Source organism: Megascapheus bottae, chromosome 11, assembly GCF_031878675.1.
Source record: "Megascapheus bottae isolate mThoBot1 chromosome 11, mThoBot2.hap1, whole genome shotgun sequence".
Classification (NCBI taxonomy): Eukaryota; Metazoa; Chordata; class Mammalia; order Rodentia; family Geomyidae; genus Megascapheus; species Megascapheus bottae.
This window is the reverse complement of record NC_143519.1, coordinates 45,098,160-45,111,814: the sequence shown is the minus strand read 5'-3', so window position 1 is coordinate 45,111,814 and position 13,655 is coordinate 45,098,160. Positions and strand designations below refer to the sequence as shown.

At 32.2% G+C, this 13,655-nt stretch overlaps 1 long non-coding RNA gene across 7 annotated transcripts in view; it reads left to right on the top strand.

Annotated features, from left to right (window-relative positions):
- The window catches only part of LOC150057001 (uncharacterized), a 43,816-nt gene that overhangs the window by 6,457 nt on the left and 23,704 nt on the right, over positions 1–13,655 (top strand). For 5 of the 7 annotated variants that reach the window (XR_016537112.1, XR_016537111.1, XR_016537110.1 and 2 more), the window contains exons 3-6: positions 3,914–4,017; positions 7,536–7,600; positions 8,400–8,457; positions 13,225–13,313. This is a non-coding gene — a long non-coding RNA (uncharacterized LOC150057001). The remainder of the gene's footprint in view (positions 1–3,913; positions 4,018–7,535; positions 7,601–8,399; positions 8,458–13,224; positions 13,314–13,655) is intronic. The other 2 variants (XR_016537116.1, XR_016537113.1) reach the window with 2 other exon arrangements.

Genomic DNA, 13,655 nt, shown 5'->3' with positions numbered 1-13,655 from the left:
CCTACAAAATTAGGTAAGATTAATGAGATGTTATAGGAGAATTTAAATTATTCCATGTACTGCCCTAAACAAAAGGGGCAATCAGGGTGAAACTACAAAACTTACTACATACTAATCTCTTATTGAGAGATACTCTGATTAAAACGCTGCTCATATCAAAAGTTTCAAATTTAAAAAATTGTAGAATGCTTAAACTTTCAGTGACTTTGATTGTCTTCTAAAAAACACAGAACCATTTTTTTAAGCATGTTTTGATTTTTATAGTTTTGGTTGGACAGTTCACATCATTTTGATAATCTTGCATAGTATAAAGTGGACTTACTGAACACAGTTACTAAGTTTTATTTGGTTAATTATTTCTTACTAAATTATTCTACTGTTTTATTAAATAAACCTATTGGCTATGTAAAATGAGAGTTTAACAATGTATGATGTTTTTTCTTTAAAAAACTTTCTCTTTTAAGAAATAGGAAATCCCAGATGTTTGTTTTCATAAGAAAAGTGTAATTCAGTCTTGAAGTGTAATTAGTTCATAGGATTACTTTTAACTAGATAAACAATGTAGATCTTTTAAAATTCTGAGATATGTATAAGCTGGTTGCTTGAATGTTAATAACAGTATCAAAATATTAAAAAATATTTTATAATTTTGTATTAGATAATCCAGAAATGTGAGTATATTAATAGGTAGGTTAAATTAAATATTAAAATTTAATAGAAATCAGAATTAAGGGTGTTTTTTGGTTCTTTTTATATTGGTGTCATCATACTGTTAGGTGGTTGTTTGAGGTAAAATACACAATGTCTTCATAACTTCAACTTCAGAATATTTTTTGTTTCGGATAAAAACAATTATAGCCCCCTCCCCCTTGCTGAACCACTATTTTTTGGGTTAAAGAGTATTGGAAAGTTGAAAATAGAAAAATACAAGTGTCTGAGAAATACTCAAGTTCAGTGTATGTATCCCTTTCAATCTAAGTATCTTTGACAGGACCTTAATGAAAGTGTCAGAACTTAACATTTGAACACTATTTGGCATTATCACTCTTTTTTGTCAGATGTACTGACAAACTTGTATAAATTTACTAAATATTTTAGTATGTTGAAGCATCAATATAGATCTTCAACAACAATCTTACAGTTTTCTTGTATTTGATTAATTCTCACATGGTGAAAGCTTTAACATGATTCAGTAAATATCCTAATAAAGATTTCTACTGTTATATGTGATTGGGTCTCCTCCATTAGTAGATACTTTGAGAATGTTTTGACTTTTAAATTTGCTCATCTGATTATATATTTAACCCTAGATATGCAATTCATTATGTCACAATTTGAGGACAGATTTATTTATTTATTTAAATTGTTTTCAGTGATTATATCTTTGATTAAATATATTACCAAGGTTAATGCTTTTGTAGGGGAGGAGAGTTCCTAATTGTCTTTAAAATGAACTATACTGTTGTCTTTAGGGTAAAAGGAATATCTGAATAAACTAAAATAGAGGCACTATGTATCTATGGATGAGGGAACTTAAAATTAGTAATCATGATGTATAATACTAGTTTTTAAGGACAGTTTAGATTAGGGACAGTTTATCAGCTGTTAACAGTTTTCTTTGATAGAAGTTTTAAAATTTAATGAGGATTTGTTAAATAATATGATTCACTTAAAATGCTTATTTGAAGTAATTCTGTTACCTATATATATTGTTTTTCTCTATCTAGTAATCTACAATTTCTATTGTTTTTCTTCAGCTAAGACCTAACATACCAAAATTGACAGTTTCTGGTCAGCATTTGTCAAGGACAGTACTGAGAATTTTATTTTTATTAAGTATTATTTTGAAGTAGAATTTTTGTTCTCAGCACTATAAACCACATTTAGATATTTTATTTCATCAACATATTTTACTTGAGCTGGTTTTACTTATTTTAATGACTAGAATCACTTGGAGGAAAACATTCACTATTTATCCAGTGTGATTTCTGAAACAGACTAATCCATTGCCATTAAATATTACTATTTCTAATTGCTTAATTTTTAAAAAATGATTGAGTTTCTGTACATAGCTTTCATAATAAATATATTTAAAATTACCCTGTGATATTTGGAAATAAGTGTTTTTATTATTGACATTCACTGAATTACTAAGCAGAAAAAATACTTTTAAATTTTTGGTAAAAGATTGCAGTGGATTTTTTTCAACATATCTGTACTTAGAATATTTTATTTCATACTTATTTATTTTATAAAATCTCAAGAATTTGGGCCTGGAGTTTGGAATAGTGGTAGAGTGCTTGCCTAGCATGTATGAAGACCCGGGTTCAATTTCTTGTTACCACATACATAGAAAAAAAACAGAAGTGATACTGTGGCTCAAATGGTAGAGCTCTAGCCTTGAGAAAATCCAAGGTCGGTGCCCAGGCCCTGAGCCCAAGCCCAGGACTGGCAAAAAAAGAAAATCAGGAATTTGTTTTTATGATTAGGTATTTAAATTTGTATATAGTTTTAATGTATGAATGGATTGGGTTTTATTTTGTAATGTTCAATTTCTTTCTCATTTTGTATTTTCAGAATCAAATTGCTTAAGGAAAGCTAAAGGTGTAGTTCTTGATAGTTCTTGCCTAGTATTTACAAGGCTCTGGACTCAGTAACTAGCACCTAAAAAAATTGTGTAAGATGATGAAAAGTTACCTCATTTAAGTTTAAGGTTGTTTGTGTTCTTTTTAAAGGTAACTTTAAAATAGATTTTTGTTACTCATCATTTCATCTATGAGCTTTACTAAGCTTTTTGCTCTGTGATACACTTTTAAAGTAGGTAATTCCTTTTTTTTTTTTTTTTATAATTGAGTTTGTTAAATCTTGCTGAGCTAGGTCTGGGAGTGTGTCTTAGTAGTAAAAGTGTTTGGCATGCAGAAGGTCCTGGATTTGATTGTCCAGCTCCACCAAAAAATTGTGGGTTAAACTCCCATTTCTTTGCAAATAGTATCTGAAGTCAGCATGTGGTGGTGATTAGATACGTGGTGCCTGGGAGAGAGCCAAGGCCATTTTGTAAGCAAAATATAATTTCATTTCTTGATTAGAATTTGAACACTATATTTCCTGGAATAACTCTTCATACTTTCACCCTGACCACTGGTTAAAATTCTTTAGGGAATTTTGATCATTGGGTAAATCTAACCTTAAGAGATTATTACTTGTCCTTTTTTTTTCTTAGAAAATACATTATTAAGGGATAAACAGAGAGTGCAAAGGAGGGGATGATGATATTGCTTAAAAGAAAATGTTCTTTACCTGACTTTAACTGTAACCCCTTTGTATATCACCTTTATAACAATTAAAAATTAAAAGAAAAATACATACACACACCTAGAATGTTATGAACCAGAGTATTAAAGATAGAGGATAGAGAGAGGAAGAAAACAATATTATAGGATTGTTTTCTAACTAAAGCATCCATTTGTCTTCTATTTTTGGGGGGGGCATAGGTGTGCCATTCCTGGGGCTTTTAACTCAGGACCTGGGCACTGTCCCTGAGCTTTTGTGCTAAAAGCTAGGGCTTTACCACTTAAGCCATAGACAGCTCCACTTCTGGCTTTTTAGTGTTTTAATTAGATAGGAATCTCAAGGACTTTTCCTGCCTGAGCTGGCTTCAAACCAGGGTCCTCAGCTCTCAACCTCCTGAGCAGTTAGGATTACAGGCATGAGCCACAGGCACCCAGGTCCACTATATTTAAAAAGAAAAAAATTGGTAACTTTATCATAGAGATAGTTTTGGGAGGCAAATAGGATTGAACCGTTTTTCCCTCTTGTATATATTATACTTAGGTTACTGTTTAAGAAGTAGCTTCTGCAACAGTGAAGAAACTAGTTTCCCCACCATATCCCTTACTTTTGTCCTTTACAACAGGGAGTCAAGGGTGGATCATTGCAGCTTGTTAATTGTTGTTCTACAAAATAACATCAGTATGCAGTGATGGTGGCCAAAGAAGTCTCCGAGGTTTTACAGACCAGGTGGGCAACTGTCAGCATACCCCTATTCAATTTGGAGAATACCTTCTTTGACAGAAAGATTTTCTTCTTTCCTGGAAGAGTAGGTACTTACACTTTTAACTATTTACTCTAGTCTTGGTGATTTAATTTTTATTCAGTTAATTTCACATATTAGAAGAAAACTGTCTCAGAATGTTTATCTGAGAGACTGCAAAAAGTATTAGTTACTGATACAACAAATTAGGGTACTCATAACAAATGGTTATGGCCAGACAAGAATATTTCTTTCATTTTTGGATCACATTTTGAGCCCATGTTATCTTTGTCTTACAGTCTAGTCAAAACGATGTTAAATTCTTGTTGATTTCACTACAATAAAAAAATTTCATACTACTGTTGTAAATTAGGCCAACTATAAAAAGTCTTTTCTTTTTTCTATTTTTTCTTTCTTTTTTTTTTTCTTTTTTTTTGTCATGGGGCTTGAACTCTGGGCCTGAGTGTTGTCCCTGAGCTCTTCAGCTCAAGGCTACACTACCATTTCTGGTTTTCAAGTGGTTAATTGGAGATAAGAATCTCACAGACTTGAGTGCCTGGGCTGGCTTTGAACCATGATCCTCAGATCTCAGCCTCCTGAGTAGCTAGGATAGCAAGCGTGAGCCACTGTGCCCAGTTGTAAAGTCTTATTATTTCTTTCAATTAACCTATTTTCTCATTCTATTGACCTTTCTCCTTTAATAAATGTCAATTATTCAAAATGTTTGGAAATAAGACTCATTTCTATCTTTTCCTCTTATTTCCATATAATTTCAGTATGTTACGGTTATAGGAGGAATTTTGGATTTCTGTTAAGTTTCTACTTATAAAACTGTTGGTGGGAATTTGCAAAAAACATTTTTTAACTATTAAGCCTAAGGTCTTAATTTAAATTCCAACATTTGCAAGATCATTTTTATTTTATCTATATATTTATTTATTTTTACCAGTCCTGGTGCTTGAACTTGGGGCCTAGGCACTGTCCTTGGACACATTTTACTCAAGACTACCACTCTGCCACTTGAGTCACAGCACCACTTCCTGCTTTTTCTGTGTATGTGGTACTGAGGAATTGAACCCCATACATGCTAGCCAGTACTCTACCACGAGGCTACATTCCCTACCCCTCATTTAAAAGAACTTTTAATGTAAAATTCCTGGTCATACTCTACTGTTTTTTTTTAACCATATGAATTCAGAATACAATTTCTCTATTATCAAAAACAACTTTTCTTAGTATGTGTTTAGTTATCTGAAATAATAAGTGAGCCTACAACCTGTTTTGGCATTGTGAATTCAAGCATATCAACCATAAATTGAGTTGTTAGGCTTTTTTTTTAATTCTAATGTATTTTTAATATATTGATGTGGCTTAACAAATAACATTAATTTTTATTATATACGCAACCAAAAAGTGAGCTACATGTAATCTTTTCTTTTGAAAATGCCTCCAGCTCCTCCTAATTACTGAGGAGTATCTGGCAGATTAATTGCACCAGAATAATCTAAAATAAAGCATTTTTCCAGAACTGTTAAATCAGAAACTCTGAATCTAGAGATCAGGAATTTGCCAGTTTGTACAAAACACAAGAGAAAATTTTCTTTTTGTCCTTCTACTTTTTCTTTTACTTTTTTAATAATGTGCTGCCCAAAATAGGGGCAGTATTGTTCAAATCAAACCATTTATTTCACTTGCATTTCTTTTCCTTGTCATAATGGATCTAAACTTAGTGCTTTTAATTACAAATCTTACCATTTCTATAACAACTCTAATAAATTATCACATTTCCTCAATCATATAAGAAAAAAGAAATGTCAGAATTTTGTGTCTGTAGAAATGCCTTGAACAGCCAGGCATTGTGGCTCACATCTGTAATCCTAGCTACTCTGGAGGTTGAGATCTGAGGATCAAGGTTCAAAGCCTGCCTGGGCACAAAAGGACCTGAGACTCTTATCGCCAATTAACCTCTAGAAAATGGGAAGTGGATCTTGGCTCAAGGGTAGAATGGTAACATTGAGCTGAAGAGCTCAGGGACAGCACCCAAGCCAAGTTCAAGCCCTATGACCCACAAAAAAAGAAAAGAAATGCCTTGAACAAAATTTTAATATGCCTATGTTGAACATTCACTTGATGAAGAAAAGAAGAAAATTAACCACTTGAAGTTTTTAACATTTTGTCTAGATAGTAGCTATTTTTCTTAAATATATTTAAAATTTGGGAAAATATAAAAAGGGGATTTTTTTTTTTTTTATACAACCTAGGGGAACATTTTGCAATATCCTAGTAAAGTTATTGGACTCCTTATAAGTAGACTAAAACCCAGGAGTTTCATGCGCAGGTGTGTGCATAAACTCACGTGGGTTAAGACTTTTAATATTATATTGAAAGCAGGATACATGTTAAGTAATAGGAGAATGGTAAATTGTAACATCTCATGGTGAACTCTTTTGAAAACTGTCTTTAAACTGTCTATAAAGGGATTTTAATTCAACATGTCAGTTTGACCCTTTCATGGTGAACTCCTTTCCTATTAAAATAAGAGTAACTATCTTAAGCAAAAATCTTTTCAGGAAGGCTATAAACGGGGCCCCGTGCATATGATCACATAGGATGAAGCTAAGGGAAATGATATGGAAATAAGATTTATCATTTAGTTGTTGTTCTTAATGTACTATGTGAAGTTATTTCTTTTCTCTTTTTTTCCCCTTATGGTTAATCTCTTGGTTACTATATCTGCACGAAGACCCAGGTTCGATTCCTCAGTACCACATAAAAGTCGGAAATGGTGCTGTGGCTCAAGTGGTAGAGTGCTAGCCTTGAGGAAAGCCCAAGGATAGTGCTCAGGCCCTGAGTTCAAGCCTCAGGACTGGCCAAAAAAAAAAAAAAAATCAACCATGGAAACAAGTTATTTTTTCTATTCTTTCACTTACTCTTTGATTCCAGCAATTTCATGACTATATATTCTTTCTGTCATTGCCATAAAATCATAGTTTATTATTTTCAGAGTTTTTTTTATGCATTTTAATCTTAAATTTTTCTTTGTATTTTTACTCTATTACAGTAGAATTCTTAGAATTGGAGCAATATGTGGATTTTAGATTTTGTGCAATCTGTGGCTATGTATCTAAAGAGAAATCTTGGGATATGATCTAGATTAACTTTAATACCTGTAATTATGATGTCTCCCAGAAGTTCACCACGCTTCAAGTTAAACATTAAATTATGAATTTAAGTTGTATTTATGTATTTAACTTCTAAGTTTTTAGAAGGTAACAACAACAGAAAAGCAAAATTTGAACACTAGCAAATAGGGTTAATCCCCAGTGCTATAAAACAAAAACCAGCACTCGACTAACATGTGTAAATGTTGGTGCTGGTGTTCTTAATCTGTGATTATATTGTGATATGTACAGATCAAAAAACAGTGATAGTTGTCTTCAGTTGAAAATGTTTTAATTTATATGTGATCCAAATTTTAAGTCTTTATTCTTTTTCTTTTTCCTAGGTTTCAACAGTTGTGAAAATTAAGACCATAATTAAACAGCTCCCTACTTAGCCCAACAATTCTCTGTAAGTACTTAATTCACAACTTCACATTATTAGTACAGAAACTGTTTGCTATCATGTTTCAGTTTATTTCTTATTTTCTTTATTATTCTAGAACAATATTTTCTGATCTCCTTTTTAGCTCCTTAAATGTTGAGGTTTGATGTTAATTTACTCCAGTCTAGAACAAATCTAATGAAATTACTTTGGGTAGAATTCTAAGTAGGAAAATATAGAGTCACATCATCTTAAAATCACAATGGTGAAGCCTTTTCCTTCAAAGGAGTTGACAAATCAGTAATGGTCTTGTGTGTTATCATCATTGGGGTTTTGTATTATTTTTGATGATACTGGGAGGTTGAAATGAGGGCTTTCCTTGAGCTGCCTTATTCCTAGCCTTTGATTTATTTTTTTTTCACTAGCCTTCCGTTTTTCTTTTTCTTTTTTCTTTTTTTTAATGCCTGTCCTGGGCTTGAGCTTAGGGCCTGCACACTGTCCTTGGACTTTCTCAAGGCTAGAGCTCTACTGCTTGAGCTTCAGCACCACTTCTGGCTTTTTTCTATGTATGTGGTACTGAGGATTTGAATCCAGGTCTTTGTGCATGCTAGGCAAGCACTCTACCACTAGGCCAAACTCCCAGCCCTAGCCTTCTGTTTTTCACTCAGGGCTGGCCTTAATCCAGGATACTCTGATTTTCTCCCATCGATTACCCATCTATGCTAAAACATCCAACTTGTTATATTGATCTTAAAGTTTAATATTGAGCGCATCCTCTCTAATTAAGAAATATTTTTTCAATTTATTTGTTTTTACATTTTATTAGGTTACATGTGAGACTTCTTTGTGAGGAACTTTCCAGTTAGAGAATAAACTTTATAAAGGTAGGTAAGGCTGGAGGTGTGCTGCCTAGCAAGCATGAGGCCCTGAGTTCAAACTCCAGTACCACCAAAAAATAAAAATAAGCTTATAAAAGTCAAACTCTCAATATGTGTTTTTTAAAAAGTAAATAAACTTCAAGAACACCAGTAAGACAATTCCTTTTCCTTTACAAGTATACTTGGATACCTCAGAATAAAAGTAACATTTTCTCCTGATTTATTGAAGTTTTGAGAAATTTCAAACTTACAGATTAATTCTAATAGATCAGCTGATATTAGCATTTTATCCTTGATACATTGAAATTATATTAAATGCACATGATAATTTCTTAAAGAATCTTTGAGACACTAAAATGAGTCATCCTCTCACATTGTATTAGTAAATCAATTCATATATATGTATAACTTCATGATTATAGATAAGCCATGGATAATATAGATCACTTTTCATATTTCTTAGTTGAAATGCTTCCTGTCATGTATTCTAAGAGTATGCCTGAGTTCCCTTAAGTATCAGAAATTAAAATGATAATATTTCTATTTAACTATTATCCAGTAAAAAATCACACATTAGTTAATGTTCCTGTATGTTTGTGTGTCTGTGATACTTTTCTTTCTAAATGTTTGTATAATATAGTTTAAGCTATACAGTTGAGGAATAAAAATATTCTGGAAGTGTAATGTTAATATATTCAAAGTTGTCAAAATTGAGTAATGGCAATGTTTTAGGTACATTTTTTCCAACTGAGTAAAAAGATGAAATTTTTTTTAAAAAATATTTTTTATTGTAATTAATAAAAGGGTTACATGATATTTGCCAGATAGAAGGTACATTAATTAACAGACATTGATACCCTTTCACATGTCTTGGTTCCCATTACCCTCCCCCCCACCCCCCAAGATGAAATATTTTTGTTTGCTTTTAAATGTAAAGATTTAAAACTTGTTGCACAAAGAAATTCAGGAATAGTCATTCCTTGCCTTACATTTTTTTTACATTACATTTTTAAAAATATATACATATGTTTTTGTTATGAAAATTTTAGGTGCCTAAACATAATATATGATACTTTTAAAACATCTTTTGGTATATTGCCAGCATTAGAAGCAATATTTCTATTTCTTCTAACCTAAACCAAGTTAGGAAAGGACTTAATTGGGGAACAAGAGCTGAAGCAGAAGGTTTCAGTGAATTTGGTCAGCATTGGTAGTCCTGTAAACAACTAAATAAGGGATAAGTTACTTTCTAAAATATAAGAAGAGTTAATTATGCTTACTCTCATTAGCTCTGGTAGTAAAAAGAAATGACAAATACTATTTTCCATATAGGACTGATGTTATCAATATGTTTTTAGAAACATCAACTAGGCAATGTAATAGCACTAATAACATTCTAGAAATTATTGAATTTAAAGTATAAACAGTAGGTATGAATACAATAGCATGTAATCATAACAATCTAGAAAATATTGTGAGTTGTAGAATTAGTATGAATAAAGGATTGACTAGAAGTACAACAGAAAAAAATTAGAATCTTTTCATTAGTAATGTAGTAAGCAATAAGTAGCAAATAAATTCTTCGCACCTTTAATAAAGATATAATGATATAATTGTTTTTTGTTTTTTTGCCAGTCCTGGGGCTTGAACTCAGGGCCTGAGTACTGTCCTTGGGCTTTTTCGAGGCTAGTGCTCTACCACTTGAGCTACAGCTCCACTTCTGACTTTTTATATGTATGTGATACCAAGAAATTGAACCCGGGTCTTCGTACATGCTAGACAAACACCACTAGGCCAAACTCCTGGCCCAATACGATGCTATGATTGTATCATGCATTAAAGAGGAGTTAAAAATTCTGCTAATCTGTGATGCTGCCACACCAGTGAGGAATTTTAATTATCTTGAATTTTTTTTAACAAAATTTTTTTTTCAGGCTAAAAGTGTATGTATGTCAGATGTGAAAAAACATATTGTATTGGTAAAATAAAAGTTTTATGAAATAAAAAAATGAAAAAATTATTTTGGAGTTGAATTCTTGGTTGAGAATTATTATAGTCCAAAGCTGAAAACCTTATTAAGATATCGGCTAATATCAGCATTAGTAGTAAAAAAAAAGATTTGTTTATATATTTACTGATCAGATAAATTAACATTAGTACCTATATCAAATCTATGCACTGAAAGATAATATTATATAAATTATGAACATAGAATATAGAAGAGGTTCATAATATTCTCTGACTATATATTCTCAAAAATAGTTATTTGAGAATTTGAGAAATAGTGTCAATTGCCAGGTATTCCATATCTTCAGAGCATTATATATTTCATTCATATATATATCTACCCGAATGATTAAGCTAAATCTGAGCTTTGAGTCATGGCTGCTTTTTTTCACAACAATATTGTATCCATGAATTTAAAATTTTAATACTAAAATTTTGGACTCATAGCCATCAATTTAAATTTGTTTTAACTCCCCTCCCACCCATTTACCATTCTGAACAACTTTTTAGCTCCTAGATAGTTTCAAAAAAGTATAGACAATTTTATATTTTAAAGTTCCTTTTGATGTCTCTTTTAAAAACTAAAGAATTTTATGCCAGGATCTTAATATAAATAAAATATGCAAATATAGCAGACTTTTTAGTGTGATAAAATTTTCAAGTTCTTAACCATAAATATACTGAGAAACATCCTCAGACTTTTTAATGTAAACAGGACTTTTGAAGTGTATAATGAGTCTTATTGTGATAAATATTTGATGTACGTTAACCATATCCACCTCAAAACTTGAGTTTTAAACTTTCTCAATGTAAAAACAGAAATAAATTGAGTGAGGTTGAAAAAGGTATTCAGGGCCAGGCATGGTGGAAAACACCTTTAATCCCAGCTACTCGGGAAGAAAGGTCAGTAAGATAGCAGTTTGGGGCCAGTCAGGGCAAAAATTTAGCAAGAGGCCCATTTGAACCAGTATGCCAGGTATGGTAGTCAAAGGTTCCTGTGATCCAGCTGTATAAGAAGTATTGGTAGAAAAATTATAGTCCCTTGAGTCTGACCCCAGGAAAAGAAGATGAAACCCTATAGAAAAGTAAGGTGAACAAGGCCTGGGGAGGTGGTAGAGTATAAATGGGAGACCCTGAGTTCACAATTTTGCCAAAAAATTTAGAGTTTTATGAGTCTAGTTGTCAGTAAACTATACCTGACTTTCAGTTAAACTATCAGTTTCACTTCTTGCTAAACCTGGTAAAGAGATTTATGCTTATCTTTGTTATTAAATTTGTTTGAAATACCTTGTATGGCCTCTTTTTTTGTATTGAAATTAGCATAGCTTGTATAAATGAAATTTGAAATGAATTTTGAAATATTTAATAGTCTAGTACAAAGACTGCAATGCCATCACTTTAGATTGTTCTGCCATTGGTTAAATTTCAGAATGTTAGTTTAAGTTGTTAAGAGTATTATCAGATATTGTTACTATTATTTCAAAGATAATATAAAAGGTATCTAAAATTTATTATAATTATGATGGAGTATTTTATATTATTAGTGTAGCTATTCACATTTCTATCATAGAAAGAAAACTAACTTAAGATACTTAAAGATAAATATTTACATTAACTTCTTAAGCATGACATTTACTTATTTTGATCCCATCTTTCAATATGACTACTTTTTTTTTCTTGGAAGAGCATAAAAATTGAAGGTAGAGCTATATCAAAAGCCAACAATGATAATTAAGGTCCCAAAGCCTAACATGGAATCCATGAGACTTAAGTTTCCCAAATAACCAGCAATGAGCCAGGCTGGAAGTCTCTTAAGTGGTAGAATACCAACCATGAGCAAGACGCCATGAGCAAAATCACCAGGCCCTGAGTATAGAACTGTCCCTTCCCCCCCCAAAAAAATTGTTCTTAGTGCTGGGCTCTGGTGGCTAACTCCTGTAATCCTAGCTACTCAGAAAAGCTGAGATCTGAGGATCTTGGTTCAAAGCCAGCCTGGGCAGGAAAGTCTAAGAGACTCTTATCTCCAATTAACCACCAGAAGTTCTACTGTCACTCAAGTAGTACAGCAGTCGCCTTGAGTTCAGTACCTCAGGGATAGCCCCCAGAGTTCAAGCCCCACGACTGACTGCCCCCCGCAATTTTTTTGTTGTTCTTAGTATTGGAAAGTGAAATCTGCTAGAAAAATTAAGAAGCCACTGAAGGAAACAGATTTAAATTGTCCATAAACATAGGATGAACAGAAAAGAGCATTAGTGACTATTTTGGCTTTCAGCAGTCAGAAGCAAAATACTATACTATCACTTATGAAGTACCTAGAATAGTTAAATTCAGGAGACAAAGTAAAATGATTTTCTGGGGCTGAGAAGCCGGATATAATAGGTAGTGAGTGTTTCATAGATTTAATGTTAGGGAAGTTGAAAATTTTCTGGAGATGAGTAATAGGAGTGCTCTTGATGCCACAGAATTAGACATTAAAATGATTAAGTTGATCAGTTTTATGTAGTTAACTGCAGTTTCAAAAGTGAAGACTGTTTTTGTATGAATTTTTTTCATTGACACAGATGAGAATATTTACAGCAATTTCAAGTTTAGCAGTTGGGTTAGAAATATATGTATATTTTCACACACAAGAAAAAATGGGATTAAAGGGTCCACTTGATTTTTTTATAGAATATTCATGTGATTTTAAAATAATCATTTAATGTATACAAATATAGTATAAGAACAGAGAACAAGATGCAATTTTTAATTTTCTTATAATTTCAGTGACTTTAAATTCTTGCTAAACAGAGCTGTATTTGGTACACTAATACACCATCTGCAATGTAACAAATAGTACACTGCTGACAACTGGAGTAAGTGTTTAACAAAATATTTGCTGTGTCAAAAATATGTAGACTTTAGTATTTCAAACTGAGTTTGAAACTGGGTGCCAGTGGCTCATGCCTGTAATCTGAGCTACTCATTAGGCTGAGATTTGAGAAAGGCAGTTCAAAGCCAGCCAGGGCTGGAAAGTTAGTAAGACATTGCTGCTGCTGCTGTTGTTGTAGTAAAAGGTAATCTACAGAGGGGTTACAGTTACATAATTATTAATGAAACTTATCTCCAGTTAACCATCTAAAAATCAGAAGTGGAGCTGTGTGTATCTAAATGGCTAGCCCACTAGCACACTATCCATGAGAAAAAAAACAGGGACA